This window comes from Bombina bombina, chromosome 2 (assembly GCF_027579735.1).
Source record: "Bombina bombina isolate aBomBom1 chromosome 2, aBomBom1.pri, whole genome shotgun sequence".
Classification (NCBI taxonomy): Eukaryota; Metazoa; Chordata; class Amphibia; order Anura; family Bombinatoridae; genus Bombina; species Bombina bombina.
The window spans coordinates 971,167,118-971,175,170 of record NC_069500.1 but is presented as its reverse complement, the minus strand read 5'-3'; positions in this window follow the sequence as shown (position 1 = coordinate 971,175,170).

Below are 8,053 nucleotides of genomic sequence, written 5' to 3'. Positions count from 1 at the left end.
GTTATATTAAAGAGGTTAGCTCTGTATAAAGTTTATAAACCACATGCTGTATACTTAAATGGACATTCATCCCTAAGTTTTTCTTTCATGATTCAGATAGAGCATACATGTTTAAAAAAACTTTCCAATTTACTTCTATTAGCATATTTGCTTCATTCTCAGCTGGGATCTAGCTGAATACATTGGTAAGCCAATGACAAGAGGCATATATGTGCAGCTACTAATCATCAGCTAGCTCCAAGCTCCTAAGCCTACCTTTTCAACAAAGGATATCAAGAAAATGAAGCAAATTAGATAACAAAAGTCAATTGGAAAGTTGTTAAAAATTGTATGTTCTATCTGAATCATGAAAGAAAGATTTTGAGTTTCATAACCTTTTAATATATGACCATTATATCATTCTCTCTGGTGCTACAAACTACTGCTTGATTTCTTAGCAAATTCCATGGTTTGTTGCAGAAGCAATAAAATGTTTTGAAAGTAATTAGCTATTTTGCATCTTTTTATTCTCTTTTACATTAATAAATGCTTTCTTAACTGAATTTCATTGCACACTAATTCATTTGATCTGAGTTTAAGCATTCTGGATACCTGACAAAGCCAACTGGGGAGGGAGCACAACCTCCCCACAGCATTCACAGCAGCTTGATCCAGGGGAATGAGCAGTTTAAGAGCTCAATTCTTAGCTCACTTGCTCCCGAGAGGGGCAAACAATGTAAGCTTAATAAAAGGACAATCTCCTGTTTCCAACTATATATCACACAACCCTATAGATATCATAAAGTCAGTGTGAATACTGTTCTTTCTTAAATGGACATTTTAATGTAAAATTGGTTTCCGTAATCTGTTTCAGCTGACTTGTTATACCAGCTGCAGAGTATAAAGCATATAGTACATTTCTCCTTTAGGTTTTTTTGTATATATGAAATATTTGGGGGGTTTCTTTTTCAAAAAACAACTCATTAAAATGGACTGAGTTTCAAGGAAGAGCAGACTTCCTTATTTTATCATTCACTATATACACATAGGTTTCCTTATCTTATCTCATAGCCCAACACATAGGGTCTGATGATCTAAACGTCACCAGATCACATGTGGTTCTTCACTCCAACCCCCCAACCCTCACAGGGGCTGCCCTCATGGAATTATTTTTTAAAAAGTGTCAGTTCCTGCAAGTGCCGAGATGTCTCCTATAGAAAGTAATGGAGCTTACTGGAAAGGGAAACTTCTCTGGGTAGAGCAAAGTTAGCAGTGAGCAGAGGGCACATTTTAAAAATTAAATCCTGCATCAAAAACAAATCACATTAAGCTGCTTTTTGCATATAGCATCTTAAAATCGCCTCTATTTTCCTATGCATGTGTTTTTCTTCTTAGGGTATTAGGTATTTTGCGGATTTTATGTATTTTGTTACAACCTCGCCACCTTTCAGTTTGCAAGAAAAAACAGTGAGAGGGCAGAAATGTTTGGCTACTTACGCTTGGATTTGAGAGACAATTTCATACACGCCCACTGAATGCCCATGTTCAGTCCATTTTATGATAATACAACAATTACGCTTTGTATTTTGTACTTATAAGTGCGAATTTCGATGCCTTTTTTTTTTACATCCAATGTACTTAAATTACAATTTACGATGTGCCTATTTAATATGATTTTTGGTGAACAATTTTATTAAAATTTTTGATGCACTTTGAAAAGTACAATTTTTATTTTTGTGTGAAAGGTTCAATTATTTTTGTATGATTTTTAAAATTACGATTTTCATTGTGCACCTTTTGTAATGTATGCATCTCCTTCCCATACGAAAATGCAGAATGCGTCCTTTGCCGAGACACCATGGGGCTGATTTATCAAGCTCCGTAAACAGAGGCTCGCCAGAAACAGAAGTTATGAAGCAGCGGTCTAAAGACCACTGCTCCATACCTTTTCCGCCTGCTCTGAAGCGGCAGACAGAAATCCCTGCTAGCAGCCGATTGGAAGGGGGCGTATGCTATTGGCATTTATCGATGTGTGGTGGACATTATACGCTACATTGTATCGTGTCCGCTCACACATAAGTAAATATAACCCCATGTTTTCAGGTTAAAAAGTGGCTTCAGATCATAGCAACAGGGAAATAGTACTGGTGAGTATTGTTAAATAATATTACCAGCCCAGGGACCTTTAGATCATTGGGCCATTAGAAAGAACAACTGAAAACTAATATTTCACTGTCTATCTCTCCCAACCCTACTGGGAGTGTAATTTCTTCTGCTGGTTCTTGTTTACATAGCTTTTCTTTAACCATTACTGTAGTATGGACATTTTCAGTATAGGTGGTGTATTCAACCTGCCAAAGCAGGAAAGGGTAAAGGGGCTATTTGTAAACAATGTAATACACTCCAGTAGGTTAAATGGAAAATTTGGAACACATTAAAAGGGATGCATTTAACAGTACACTGTCCCTTTAACAATATAGTCACCATGTTCTGTACCCATTTCATATTTCTTTTTCTCAATCCAAAAAAAATCCTTCACCTATGGACTCACTGATTTAAAAGTAGGAATATTTAAAAGAGTACAATATTACCGTTTAGATTTCATGTGGTTGTGGTAAAAATGATGAATATCTAAACTACTAGATACCAAGTCTAGAGTTATAAAAATGAGTGGTAATGAAGAAAAGGTCACCCTCTTTCAAAACAAAAAAATTAACCAGTACACAATGAAGGTGTCTTGTTATACAATAGGATTTCTTCAAATTAAGGGTCACATGATCTCCAATATATCATCATGTGCCTTATGAACTTTTGTTTTAGAGCTGGGAGTGGAGTTGGTGTCTGTGTGTATAGTTTTGCCCTTTATTGTAATTCATATTCTTAAGGTCATTGATGGTTATTTACTGTCCTTGTAACATTTAAAAATACATTTATAAAATAAAGAGATGTGAGAGGAAAATCTTAGCTGAATGAACTGGCCCTTTATCTAATAACATTTCTAGAGCTGTTTTACAAATGTAACATCATTGTTCAAAAGTTTTTCTGTGTCTCTTTAATGAAAATGTACATTTTTGTATTTAAAAAAAAATAATCCACAACTTTATTGTCTCCATTCTTATTTCACTTCTGTGACTACACAAAGTCCTTTGCAGTACATTTACAACGTTTTATCTCTTTTCTGCTTAGGTTTCTAAAGGAAAGAGAGGATAATGTCTGGATAAATCATCTTTGAATTTTACAGGTGGAACATTTAATCAAACAGGCAAGATGTTATGTGGGTGTTGTACAGATACCAGTGGATTTGTTAAATTCTTTAGACTCCTGAGAAACTTCTGAACATACTCTATATGGGGTATCAATGGAGACATTACTGACAGATATTTAAGGCTGGATTACAAGTGGAGCAGTATTTAACACTCCCGCTCACGTGCTACCTCCGCTAGATGTAGGCTTTTTGCTTGCGTGCTAACCCAATGGGTGTAAAAAGCCGAACTTGGAATATTGCGTGTGCTTTAACATATTCCACCATAGAAGTCAATGGAGCAAAACAATGGATGCAACCCTGATCGCATATTCTCATGTGCGCTAACCTGACATATTAATAATTCACATTCCAATGTTCTTCACATATATTTACTGTATATATACTAGTTGATAAGCCTGCCCAGAGGGCAGTCTATGTGTTAAAAATGTAAACTCCCAAGCTGCAAAAAATAAAAAAGTAAAAATACAGAAAAAAATAAACAAAGCTATCCAAAATAATAAAATTAAACCTAAACTAATACCCCTATAAAAATAAAAAATCCCCCCCAAAATAAAAACCCTAATCTAATACTAAACTAACAATAGCCCTTAAAAGGGCATTTTGTAGGGCCTTGCCCTAAAGAAATCAGCTCTTTTACATTAAAAATAAACAAAGTCCCCCCTAAGAGTAAAACCCCCCCACCCACCAAACCCTCCAAAATAAAAATAACCTAATAAACATAAACTACCGATTGCCCCTAAAGGGGCATTTGTATGGGCATTGCCCTTAAAAGGGCATTCAGCTCTTTTTGAAATTGCCCAATGAAACCTAATCTAAAAAAAAAAAAAAAGTTTAAAAAAGTATCACTAAAGCCCCAAATAGGTACTCATGGTTTCAGAAGTCCGGCAGAGAAGGTCTTCTTCCAGACGGGTCCATCATCTTCATCCACAGCGAAGGCGTCACTGAGCGGAGGTCCGGAGTGGTCTTCCTAGATATGAAGATCCTCGGCGGTGGTCATCTGTGGCGGCTTTGGCGGTCCTTGTGGCGGCAGTGGTCCTTAGCAGCATGGAGGCTCCTCTTCATCCGATGCCTGACGTATACTGAATATTGAATGCAAGGTACCGCACTCAATTTGGGGTACCTTGCATTCCTATTGGCTGAATTTTTAAAAACAGCCAATAGGATTAGAGCTACTGAAATCCTATTGGCTATTCAAATCATCCAATAAGATTTTAGTAGTTCTCATCCTATTGGCTGATTTTGAAAATTTCAGCCAATAGGAATTCAAGGTACCACAATAAATATGGGGTACCTTAAATTCAATCTTCAGTATGCGGCGGACGATCGCATGAAGAGGAACCTCCACGCCTTCACCGTGGACCGCCGTTGCCAAGGACCACCACATCTGGGAAGACCGCTCCGGACCTCCGTTTCATGCAGCCTTCGCTGTGGATAAGGATGATGGTCCCGCCTGGAAGACCTTCTCTGTCAGACTTCTGAAACCATGAGTACCTATTTGGGGCTTTAGTGCTAGTTTTTTTTTTTTTTAATTTTTTTTTTTTTTTTTTTTAGATTAGGGTTTATTGGGCAATGTAGTATTTTTTTAATGTAATTAAGGGGTTAAGGTTAGGGGGCTTAGTCATTAAATTAGTTTTTTGCGTTGTGGAGCTTGGCGGTTTAGAAATTAATAGGTAAATTAGGTTTAATGCGTTGTGGGAGGTTGGCGGATTAGGGGTTAATAGATGTATTAGGTATTTTGTGATGATGTGGTTGGCGGATGTCGATGGTTAGTTTATTTTTTTCTTAATAGTTCGTACTGTGAATTAATTTGGCTGCACGCGCAGCCAACATTCTGTTGGGTGCCTCACACTGCCAACATTCCTTTGAGGATGCGCGCACAACTGCCGACGGCGACGGACGCATTACAAACGCAATTATATTATAGATATAAAAATATCTATTTATAATTACTTAGAACATATTCTGCTATGTGTAGAACATTGGAATGTGAAATATTTACAGTAAATACACAGTATAAGAATTTATTAAATATTAATAATGTATAAATATGCTTTTACATATTTTCATCTACTTGACTGCAAAGGGCACCAATGCCCTTATATATATGTCTATATATGTAAACATTTGTATTTATAAGTGTATATATGTATGTAAATACACACATATATATATATATATATATATATATATATATATATATATATATATATATATATATATATAAAAAATACATATGTACACACATCTAAACATACAAATCCATCTTTAGACCTGTATATTTATGTACAGTATATCTATGTTAAAGCCATTTGCCTGCCTTTTTTTCTAACACCTGAGAACCCATATCTTTGAGCCCTTATAATTTTTTTGTGCAATTTTTTTTAATAATTTTTGTTAGATAGTTATTATGAGAGTAACTGTACTTTGTAATGTATTTTTGAAGTGTTTTGTGACACTTTTTTGTTTTGCAAAATAGTAAACCAGAGCTCTGAGGATGCCGTAATCATTCTAGAGTAAATCGCGATTTTAACTCAAGCAATCGCGTTTACTTTCAACTTGCAATATGAGAAGTGCAAACACCCACAATAAATCCCTGCATAACTGTTAACGCACAACTAGTAATCTGGCCCTTTATGTCCGGAATTTAAAGAAACGCTCGGGTGCCCTAGAGCACTGTTGGTCCCGGAGTGGAAACTGGCACTGACCCAATCACCAGTGATAGCCACATGACCAAGCTGTAATTTCTGTATGAGAACAGCAGAGCTCTGCAGCTCCAGAATGATACCCTATGTGTTTTACTCTTTTGCAGGACTTAAACACATAGGGCTAAATTACAAGTGGCAGGCTAACGTTAGCGTGCGCACAATATGGAAATATTGCACCTTTGCTAACTTTTGCTCATAATACAAATTGAAAGTAACCATGAGCATTTTACCCTCGTAAGGTTAGAGCGACTGAAGATCTTGAGTAAAGGATAAGGAGTTAAATAACGCTGCACCAAACACAACATAAATACATATGTATGATAAAAATTATTCACATAAATATAAAAAAAGTTATAAGGGTTCAAGTGTATATGGTCAAGATATTTGAACAGAAAGGGCTATTATATATATATATATATATATATATATATATATATACATACATATACATGTCTAAATATGTGTATGCATGTATAAAATATGTGTATACATATGTATTTACATGTGTATATATATATATACATATTAACAAATGTATACACACACACATATATATATATATATATATATATATATGAGTATATATATATATATATATATATATATATATATATATAGTCATGGGCCAAAATATTAACACCCCTGCATTCCTGTCAGATAATGCACCACTTTGCACAGAAAATTGTTGCAATTACAAGTGTTTAGGAATTCTCATGTTTATTTATATTGTTTGTATTGGTATGACACAAAAAAATTGAGAAAAAAAGTAAAACCTGACACATTCCACGCAAAACTCCAAAAATAGTCTGGACAAAATTATTTGCACCCTCAAATTAATATTTGGTAGCACACCCCTTGGAAAAAAAACCTGAAATCAATCGCTTCCTGTAACCATCAATGAGTTTCTTACACCTCTCTACTGGAATTTTGGACTACTCTTCTTTCGCCAACTGCTCCAGGTCTCTCAGATTGGAATGGTTCCTTTTCCCAACTGCTGTTTTGAAATCTCATCACAGATGCTCTATGGGATTGAGATCTGGACTCATTGCTGGCCAGTTCAGTACTCTCCAGCGCTTTGTCTTAAACCATTTCTGTGTGCTTTTTGACGTGTGCTTTGGGTCATTGTCCTGCTGTAAGACCCATGACCTGTGAAGGAGACCCATCTTTCTGACACTGGGCCCTGCATTGCACCACAGAATTCTTTTGTAGTCTTTAGATTTGATAATACCATGCACACAGTCAAGGCATCCAGTGCCTGGAGCAGCAAAGCAACCCCAAAACATCAGTGAACCTCCACCAAGTTTGACTGTAGGGACGCTATTCTTTTCTTTAAAACCCTAATTTTTTTTTCTGAAAACAGTAGAATGATGGGCTTTACCAAAAAGCTGTAATTTTGTTTAGTCTGTTCACAGCACATTCTCCAAAAAGGATTTTAGCTTCCTCAGGTAAGGTTTGGCAAACTCCAATCGGGCTTTTTATGTTTCTGTGTCAGCAGTGGGGTCCTCCTGGGTCTTCTACCATAGCATCCCTTTTCATTCAGATGGCAACGTATAGTGTAAGTTGACACAATTGTACTGTGTGCCTGAAGGTCAGCTTGAATTTATCTGGAAGTTGATCGAGGTTCTTTATCGACCATTCGAACTATCCTTTGTTGCAATCTTTGATACATTTTCTCTTTCGTCCATGTCCAGGGAGATTAGCTACTGTGCCATGGGCTGTAAGCATCTTGACAATGTTGTGCACAGTGGACACAAGAACATTAAGATCTCTGGAGATGGACTTGTAACCTTGAGATTGTCCATGCTTTTCCACAATTTCTTTCTCAAATCCTCAGACAATTCTTTGCTGCTCTTTCTATTCTCCATGAACAGAGACACACAACAGAAAGGTTGAGTTAATGTTTCACCATTTTAACTGGTTGCCAGTGTGATTTCTATATTGTCAACAAATGTTAATTGATACAGGTGAGTTTAATTAAAAATTACAGGAGCATCACAAACTTGGAATGCAATTATTTCTTACAATTTTGAGAAGGTATAGCAAGCTGGTGTAGAATACTGGCACTGTGATAAAGTGTCACTTAGGAAATAAAAAGGATATAATA